This window comes from Rhinopithecus bieti, unplaced genomic scaffold (genome assembly GCF_001698545.2).
Source record: "Rhinopithecus bieti isolate Rb0 unplaced genomic scaffold, ASM169854v2 scaffold_7212, whole genome shotgun sequence".
NCBI classification, from domain to species: domain Eukaryota; kingdom Metazoa; phylum Chordata; class Mammalia; order Primates; family Cercopithecidae; genus Rhinopithecus; species Rhinopithecus bieti.
Genome location: NW_016806198.1, coordinates 230,991 through 241,784, shown reverse-complemented (window position 1 = coordinate 241,784; position 10,794 = coordinate 230,991). Strand labels below are relative to the sequence as shown.

Below are 10,794 nucleotides of genomic sequence, written 5' to 3'. Positions count from 1 at the left end.
TACATTGAATTTTTTAAAATTATATTAAATTATAAATTATAACAAAAAGAAAATGTAATGCCAGATTTACAGCTCTCCAGTATGTATTTTTTTGTTGTTGTTCACTAAGAATGGGAAGGAGATTTGTCAAATCTACAAAGTAGTATAAATAGCAAAATCCCACATTATGTCAATGAACAGTTATAAAAAATCCTAAAACATAAACATTATAATTGAAACATATTTCAAGTTTAGGAAATGAAACAAAAAGCAAATACTGCATTTTGAAAAGTGTGCCACTTGCTATTGCTTTTTGAAAACACACATGGAAACGGAGTAATTTTAAATAAAAGGGTACTGACACACGGACTTTTGGGGGCATTCCCACGCTCATTTCAGCATCATCCATAACTGCCAACATATGGAATAAAGTGTCCATGAGCAGATGAAAGGACTAAAGAAATGTGGCATATATACACAACACAGTACTGTTCAGTCTAAAAGAAAAAAATCCTCTCGTTTGTGACAATATCAATGAACCTGGAGGGCATGATGCTAAGTGAAATAAGTCAAGCACAGAAAGATAAACATTGCATGATCTCCCTTTTTTGTGGAACTGGAAATATTCAAACTCAGAGAAGAAAAAGTAGAATGGTGGTTATCAGGAGCTGGGAGTTGAGGATGGAAATATGAGGAGCTGATGCTATGAAAGGGTGCAAAGCTTAAGTTTGGAGGCATAAGTATGGGAAATCTAGTTAACAGCATGGTGACTACAGTTCACAACAATGTATTGTATACTTGAAACTTGCTGAGAGTAGATTTTTAAATCATTTTAACCTCCCCCCAAATTATCAATATGTGAGGTGATGAATATGTTAATTAGCTTGACAATTATTCTACAACATATACATATATCAAAGTTTTACATTGCCCACCATAAATTATACAATATTAATTTGTCAATTAATTAACCAAACAAAAAAACACACATAGAAAAAAAATCCCAGTGTGAATGGAGTGCACTAAACAAAGTTAGGATGTTTCTAGAAACACACAAATAAAAATTTAAATTTAAGTTTAATTTAGAAATTTAAATTTTAAAAAAAACTAAATTTTTTCCCAATCTTTTAGTCACGATGTTATTTAGAATAACATAATCAGAATATACATCACTCTTAGCTTCAGCAGGATTCTATAAGCACCCTGTTGAGCTATGAATTGATCCCTTTGTGCCTTTATTATGGAAAAGTCTATGAGTTCTTAGGTTAAATAGAAGTGTTAATGGGGAAGCTCTGGGAAGTGACCCTTTCCCAGTGGGTTCAGAATATGGTGATCTTTTAAAACTGGTAAAGTACTAGCTTTTTCTTATACAATTTCAGTTTTATTCTGTGGGTCCAAGAGCTGAAAATTCAAATGTAATCAAAGGCAGAATCAAGGTATAGCATATTTCACATATTTCTTCAATTTCAATGTAAATATAAAATATGAAAATAAAAGAAATTTCCCATCTAGTTTGCATTCTATTAGTTTTAAAAGTATATATGATATTGTACTTGTACATGAGTAGCCCATATGGAACCTCACATAAATTAAAATACATTTCCCTTCTTGCAGGTGCAAACAGCCCCATCCCGCTTTCCATTACTTAGTGAAGAGCACAAGTTGGATTTAAGCTCTATGTGTCACTCAGTGTATTTGGGCAGTGCACAGCTTGAAACAGTATATACATCAGACTTAATGTTATAATTTCTTAAAGATGATGTATATGTATAGAGTTGTGAAAATTAGAGAATAAAGGAGTAATTGTCTTACAGTAATAATGAGTTATATATATATGAATACATAAAAAGTATTCAAACATTCTTCTTTGAAATGCATTTGTGCATTGCATTGGTGCATTTCAAGGAAGAAAGTTTGAATATTTCAAAAGACTAACATTCAGTTCTGCAAACTCTTGTTAGTGGAAAGACAAGAAATAGTCATCACTAATATTATGCTGTGAGAAAAGGCATCGGCGAGAAAAATAACATTTTAAAATTTTTATATTCTCTTTATTTGTAGGTTTATGGAGAAAGTATCTCCAATCCAAGGAAAGGACTGTTTTGAATATTTGCTTTAAAATATCACTAGAAAATGCTTCATTGCATTTTTATTCATAGTTGATGGACACATGGCAATGACATAGCTATGTATCTGAGCCAAGTCACTAGCTGAAATGAACTTTTATTTCCTTATAGGAATATGACAGAAAATAACTTAAAATTTCACTTTCTTTGTTACTTTAGTTCTTAATGAAAACACTAATTATCCTCAATAGGAGCTCAGGTAATACATTATTTAATCTTTCTTTGTTCAAATAACCCAAATGCTGTCAAACTATTCAAAGCAGGTTTGTCAGTTTTTAAAACTCAGTCTTTTCGTCAAATGTGAGTAGAGAGGTTGGTGAAATAACCTGACAGAATTCATTGGTAAATAATAATTCAGTTTGCATTATTAAAGCATTCTTCATTTTACAGTTGTGGTTAAAAGTCTGAGCTTTTCTTTTCATTTTGTGATGGTTTGAAAGTATATCAGTAAACCTACAAAGATATTATTTTTTCCTTATTAAAATACTTTACATAAACACATCTGAAATAAAAGGGAAAGTTTATTTTATGGCTGATTTTCACAGTGACTCACAAAGACAGAATTTTAACTAAAATCGTATAGCGTATTTAAATTGAGAAACTCTTCTTATCTCTGAATTGGTTTTCTGCTTTCCACAGTACATTTTATGAATCCTCTAGCTGTTTGTATTTTAATATAAATGTTTATGACCAAAGAAATGTATGGATTAAATCAAGCACTCTAAGTGATTTGAAGGATCTAAATAAATGCCGTAAAGTAAAGCTGTGTGCCCAGACTGTGTTGTTGATAACTAGAGTTTTAGTTAAATAAAAAATGCTGACTTATCTTAAAAGTCACCTTTATAAATCTGTCTTGCCTAAGATTTTGAAGAGCTTCTGGGAACAGTATCATAATGATAACTATGCTGAGAATATTTTATTCCTTAGCAAAACAATCTAATAGACCAGATTTCTTTTCAACAGAGTAGAAAACATAAGCTGTTTTCCTTTTAATGTGATGTCTCAACATATACTTACAAAGAATTTACATTCAAAATAAACTGATTCAGCATGTATTACTTATGTCAAAGTACTTCTAATGTTGAATATTTTCATTGATAAATAAAAGGTTGAATATGGGTAAATTTTATTGAATGTGAAAATGTTACTTACACTACATCTGACAAAATGTATAATGGATCTTAAAAATATTTCAAAATCAATTCCTTGATATTGGCTGAATTACTTTTATGTATTCCAACCTTAAACAACTTCAGAAAATGTTAATAATATGCTTAATATTATAAGAATAATTGCTTCCGTCGTGTCAAATATAGGAAAAAACGGTGCAAAAATAGATGGTTATTTGCTATGTTGTTCGCAGTTCTATAGGATTTTGTAGAATAATGATGTTCTCTGATTTTATTGAGATATTAACTGACAAAAGGTACGTTTAAAGTATAAAATGTTTTGATTTGAGATATATATGTATATAGTATATAATATATACTTTATATATATAAAAACATAAATTTTAAAATGAGGACTAAAATCAAGCTAATTAGCACATTCATCACTTCACATAATTATCATTTATATGTGTGAGTGAAGAGAACACTTAAGATCTGTAAGACTCAAAATTCAAGTATATAATTCAGTGTTACTAATTATAGTCACCATGCTGTAAGTTAGGTTGCCAGAACTTACCTTATAACCAAAAGTTCATAACTTTTGACCAACATCTCCCCATCCACCCCACTCACAAACCCAGCCCCTGGCAACCATCATTCTGTTCTCTGTGTCCATGAGTTTGACTTTATTTATTTATTTATTTATTTATTTGTTTGTTTGTTTATTTTACTTAAAGTTCTAGGGTGCATGTGCACAACATGCAGGTTTGTTACATAGGTATACATGTGCCATGTTGGTTTACTGCACCCATTAACTCGTCATTTACATTACGTATTTCTCCTAATGTTATCCCTCTCCCCTCCCCCCACCCCACTACAGACCCCAGTGTGTGATGTTCCCTGCCCTGTGTCCGTGTGTTCTCATTGTTCAACTCCCACCTATGAGTTAGATGGTGTTTGGTTTTCTGTCCTTGTGATAGTTTTCGTTCTGAGTTTGACTTCTTCAGATTCCACTGATAAGTGGAGTACACAATATTGGTCTTTCTTTGTCTTATTTCACTTAGCACAATCTACGTCCATCCATGTTATTGCAAATGACATGATTTACTTCCTTTTAAGCCTGAATAATATTCCACTGCATGTATATATACACACAGACAATCTTTATTACATTTTCTTTATCATTTATCTGTTGATGGATGTTTGTGTTATTTCCATAGCTTGGGTATTGTGAATACTGCTACAATGAACATGTGAGTACAAATAATTCTTCATGATTCTATTTTCAGTTGTTTTGGCTATATACCCAGAAATGGAATGCTGGATCATATAATAGATCTATTTTGAATTTTTTATGGAATTTCCACACTGTTTTTCATAATGGTTGTACCAATACACAATTCCCACCAACAGTACACAGGAGTTTTCATTTTTCCTTACCCTATTCAGCTTTTGTTATCCTGTCTTTTTGATAACCACCATTCTAAAAGATGTGTGGTAATAGCTTATAATTTTAGTTTATATTTCTCCAGTGATGGTTGATTTGAAGCACCTTCCCCTACACCTGTTGGCCATTTGTATGTCTTCTTTTGGGAAATATCTATTCTGGTCCTTTGCCCATTCTTAATTAGGTTATTTATTTATTTTTTGTTATTGAATTTAGTTCTTTATATATTTTGGATATTATCCCTTATTGTATATGCTGTTTGCATATATTTTTCCCAGTCTGAGATTGCCTTTTCATTTTGTTGATTCTTTGCTCTGCAGTAAGTTTTTAGTTTGATGGAGTCCCACTTGTTTATTTTTATTTTGGTTTTTCTAACCAGTGCTTTTGATGCCATATCCAAAAAATTATTTCCAAGTCCAATGTCAAGGAGCTTTTTCTCTATGTTTTCTTCTAGGAGTTTTACCATTTCAGATCTTACTTTTAAGTCTGTAATCCATTTGGTTTAACTTACATATGATAAAAGGACCCAGTTTCATCATTTTGTATGTGACTATCTAGTTTTCCAAACACCATTTATTGAAGAGATGAAACTTTCCTCCTTGGGTACTTTCAGAGCTCTTCTCAAAGACTGTTGTAGATTCTCAAAAATTGGTTGTTTATGCATAAGTTTATTTCTGTGCTGTCTATTTTGTTCCATTGTTCTGTGTATCTGTTTTTATGCCAGTACCATACTGTTTTGATTACTAAAGGCTTGTAATGTAGTTTGAAATCAGAAAGTGTGATGACTCTAGCTTTGTTCCTCTTACTCAATATTGCTTTGGCAATCAGAGTCTTTTGTAGCTCCATACTAATTTTATGTCTAGTATATTTCTTCACTTTTTTTTAATCCTCAAACTGGCTAATTTCAAATGACCTGACTTCAAGTTTGATGATTCTTTCTTCTGAGTGACTGTCTGCTATTGCAACTGTCTGTTAAAATTTTCAATCCTGTCACTGTATTCTTTAGTTCAGGATTCTGCCTGGTCCTTTTTTACTTTTTCTATTTCTTTTTAAACTTCTAATTTTGTTTATGGATTTAAAACTTGTTTAGTTTTTTTATCTGTTCTGTTGCATCTCACTGCACTTCCTTAAGAGGATTATTTTGAATTATTTTCCAGGAAAGCCATAATCTCTTCTCTCTCTCTCTCTCTCTCTCTCTCTCTCTCTCTCTCTCTCTCTCTCTGTGTGTGTGTGTGTGTGTGTGTGTGTATCCATTATTAGAGCTTTATTGGTTTCCTTGGTGATGTCATGTTTGCTTGATTCTTCACAATTCATGTATTATTGCATTGGTGTCTGTTTACTTGAAGGATCAAACACCTCTTCCAGTCTTTACAGATATCTTTTGGCAGTTAAAGACCTAATCCTCTCAGGTCTCTGAGATCATGTGCTTGCTCCTGGGACTGTGGGGGTGGAGCTTAGTGACGTTGAGGCTTCTATATCCACAAGCCTATTACCAGGGGTTCAGGCAGGCATGGATCCTGCCTGATCTCTAGGCAGACTAGACTGTCTCCAGGACCTTGATCTGTAGGGTTAGCAGTAGGGCCAAGGTCAGTGGTCCTGCCTCCTGGGGCATGGCCAGGCATGTCTCTTGTTGGGTCCCTAGGTAGATAGGACAACCCTCAGACCACAGCTGGGAGGGGCAATTACTTAAATGTAAGACCTGGAACCATATAATTTCTAGAAGAAAACATAGGGGAAAAGCTCCTGGATACTAACTGTGTCAATGATTTGTTTCAGCGATGACATCAAAAGTGAGTCATAGGGCCCTGTTAAGATCTGTGGTTAGATCAAAGTTAGCAGATATGCCTCTGGGGGCAAGGATTGGTATCTCTTCCCCCTGGCCCCTAGGTGGGTGGGACTATAAAATAGAGTGGCTGGCGATGGTTTACAGAGCTGTTTCAGGATTCATAGTTCTACTAAGGTTGGTAGCCTCAACTTTGAGGCATACAGGGGTGTGTCAACTGCTGCATCCCTGTTTGAACAGGATTGTTCCGAGATCAAGGCTGAGAGGAGCTGAAGGTGGGTCACAAGACATTTCAGGGTCCACAGCTAGAAACAAGGTCAGCAGTCTTTACACCTAAGGCGCTGGCAGGATTGGCTTCTCTGGGGTCTCCTGATGGATGATGCTTACAGCAGGGGATGTAGCTAAGCCCACAATGGGATGGACTCTTTCCAGGTCTGTATCCTGACTACACTCAGTGAGCCTGTCACTTGGGTGAGGATCTACCTTCTCAAAATGGCCCTCCTTGGTCTTGGGCTCTACTGTGGATTTATACCTTCTTCCTATCTGGATCCCAACGATCCCATGAAGGCCCTTTTATCTATGGATGGCTGCCAAATTATTACTGCTATGGGGAGATACGAATGTGGTACCTCCTGTTTCACCAGTTTGCTCACATCTTAATAAAATTTTTAAAATAGTGAAAATAAGGGAAAAGTATAAAATGTTCTTTATTATTTAAAACAGTAATTGAAAATATTTTATGAAATAACACATTTAATGAATTTATTTTCAAAGATTTCTATTTAAATACCACACACAATATTAGTTTCAAAAAATCAAGCAATTAAAATTATTCAATTTAAATTTTAGGGAAAATTTTTAAATTAATTACAAATACGTAATTTGTTACAATAAATTTTTATATAAAGCTATATAAAGAATATATTTATGCAATATCAACAGAAATGTTCCGATCGGGATTAAAATATAAGCAAAAAAAGATACTAAGTTACCTTTAATTCAACATTTATTATAGAACACTTTTTTTTCCATTGAGAAATATGACCGTATGATTCTAAAAAATGAATTTCAATAAATTTAAGGTAAAACAAAATGTGACGAGAAGATTGCAGTTGTTTTATAGAAGGCATTTCAACTTCACTCACTCATACTTATTTTGATTATCCAATATTAAATCAACATTATTAAAAGGAATTTGAAATGCAGAAGAAAATATGTAGAGGAAAATGTAAAGTCGTGGAATTGGAAAGAGAATGGGCATTATAAAAGAAATTGCTTGGAATTTGATAGAAGTCGTGCCTAAATTATTTTAGTTTAAAAATCACATTCACAATCTTACCTAGTTTGTAAACTATCTTGTCATTCCAGTCTACATTTGATGTGTAAGAGCTTGGACAACTTACTTACCATAAATCATCATGATGATTTTTTCCTGTGGCAGCTGCTAACCTTGGCCCATATACAGCCTGAAGATCTTCCAGGATACAATTTCAATGGCCTGAAGGCTTTTATTGCTTTAACTGTTGCATGCAGAACTGCCAGCCTAAAGTGCTGGCACCATCAGAACCCCCAGACAATGACTTCGTATTTTGTGTAAACATATTCTAGCTATCTTTGCCCTCAAATAGGATAATTTTGAGACGTGTTCGTTGGCTATGTTTCCGCTTTTTCTGTGGGATTAAGATTTCTATTCTTAATTATTATACATCACCTGAAGCCAGTGATACCTGATAGTCACGAGAAACACATTCATGCAGTATATTACCCCTCTATATAGGATGTTAATTATTTAATTTAGAATATTTCATCAAGTTCACAAACCTACTAAATTTATTCACTTTAATTAAACAAAGTTACCAGCGCTAAAAGGAGCTCAGTGTTGTGCCAGTTATGGGGATAGACCTCAAGACCTTCTTAAATACTCTTCATTATTTGTAACATTGTTCTTAGACACTCTTCATGAACTGTAATAGTATTCAAAAACAGTTACGATTTCATATGACTTTTTCATAACACTAGACCACAGTCAGGGTCATAAATACATTTTTAACAAAGTTAAAAGAATAGATATCATATGCAGTATACTCTTAGAACACTACAAAATTAAACTAGAAATTGATAACAGAAATATAGCTGATGCAATGCACTTTTAAATAAAATGGGATCAAATAAGAAGTTCCAAGAGAAATTAAAATATATTTCAAACTAAATGAAAATGAAAAAAGCCTACAAAAGTTTGTTAGATGCAGCAAAATCAATTAATAAAAGAAAATTATAGCACTGAATGCCTATATTAGAAAACAAAAAGATGTAAAATTAGTATTTGTATCACCACTCTTAGGAAAATAGACAAAGAAGAGTAAATTAAATACAATGTAAGTAGAAGGGTAGAATAAAAAACACAGTATATATAAATGAAAGTGAAAGCATTAAAACCATAGAGAAAATTAAAGAAAGCCAAAATTGATTTTTTGAAAATATCAATACAATGGATCAACTCCTAGCCTGACTAAGAAAAGCAGAGAACAGACACATTACTAGCTTAAGACATAAAAGGGCCACACTTCCAATCCCATGAACACCAAAAAAATAAATAAAAGTATATTATAAACAACTCTATGCCTACAAGTTTCATCACTTGTATGAAAGGGACTAGTTCCTTCAAAAATTACAATTTATCAAAATTTACACACCTGTCTGTCTTTCCATCTATCTATCTGCTAGCTACCTATCTAAAATTTAATCAGTAATCAATGATCTTCAAAACCATTAAGCACCAGACACAGATGATTTCACTGGTAAATTTGCCAGACATTTAAAAAATAAATTATAGTATGTCAATTATTTACAATTTCTTTGTAAAAAACAGAAGCACAGAAAACATTTTCTAACTCATTCTATGAAGCCATCACTAAACTAACTCCAAAAGCAGACAAATACACTACAAGAAAGGAAAACTACAGATCAATATTTATAATGAACAAAGATGCAACACTCCTTTAAGAAAGTAGCAGCAAATTAAATCCAAAAGTGTATAAAATAATTATACACCACAACAAATGTGGATTTATTCCAAGAATGCAAGACTGATTCTACATTCAAAAATCAATTTTTATAATCCATAACATCAATAGGCTAAAAAAGAAAATGTATAAATCATCTCAATGGATGATGAAGAAGCATGACAAAATCCAACACCTATTCGTGATAGCCACTCTGGGTAAAATAGGAATAGAAGGCAACTTTTTCAGCATGATAAAGAACATGCGCAAAAATCCTACATTCATATCATAGTGGTGAGAAGCTAGAATCTTTCCTACAAAGATCAGGAACAAGGAACAATGTTCCTGCCACTGCCTCTATTCATCATTGTACTAGAAGTCCTTGCTAATGCAGTAAGTCAATTAAAACAAGAAATACAGTTTGGGAGGAAGACATAAACATATTACTTTTCAGAAATAACATAATTGTCAAAGTAGAAATTTCGAAAAGAATCAACAAAAAAACTCCTAGAACTTAGGCTGAAGGATATGAAGTTAATCTACAAGAGTCAATTGCTTTCTTATATACTAGCAATAAGCAATTGGAATTTGAAATAAACATAACGCCCTTTAGCAACATAAAAGTCAGATACTTAGTTAAAAATATAACAAAATATAAACAATGTCTATATGAGAAAATGTATAATACTCTGATGAATAAAGTCAAATAATATCTAAATAAATGGAGAAATAGTCCATGTTCATGAATAGAGAAACATGCTATAGTTAAGATGTCAGTTAGTCTCAACTTGGTCTATCAGTTTAGCGCAATCTCAAACAAAATCACAGAAAGCTATTTTGTGATATCAATAAACCAATTCTAAAGTTTCTATGGAAAGGAAAAATACTCAGAATATCTATCGCAATATTGAAGAAGGACAAAGTCGGAGGACTGCCATAACCCAACTTCAAGTCTCACTAGTCAAACAGTGTAACACTGGCAAAATAATAGACAGATAGATCAATGAACAGAAGAGTGAAATAGAAATAGTCTCAAATAAATACAGTCAACTGATCTTTGAAAAAGCAGCAAATAATAGATTAAAAACATTTTAACAAATCATATTAAAATATCTGGATAGCTATATGTTAAGCCACTGGTTAGGAGAACATATTTGCAAAACATATATCAGTGAAAGACTTGTATCTACAATAACTACTTCCTCAAAAAAAGCTCTCTGAAAACCTAAAACTCAACAGTTCAAAAAATAAATGTCCTAATTGAACATATTGAAAAGTTAAGGCCGGGCGCGGTGGCTCACGCCTGTAATCCCAGCACTTTGGGAGGCCGAGACGGGTGGATCACGAG

The 10,794-nt window shown here is 32.8% G+C and overlaps 1 pseudogene; it reads left to right on the top strand.

Moving 5' to 3' along the window:
- Positions 1 to 6,394: 6,394 nt before the first annotated feature.
- Positions 6,395 to 10,794, top strand: part of LOC108531627 (keratin, type I cytoskeletal 18 pseudogene) — a 35,564-nt pseudogene continuing 31,164 nt past the window's right edge.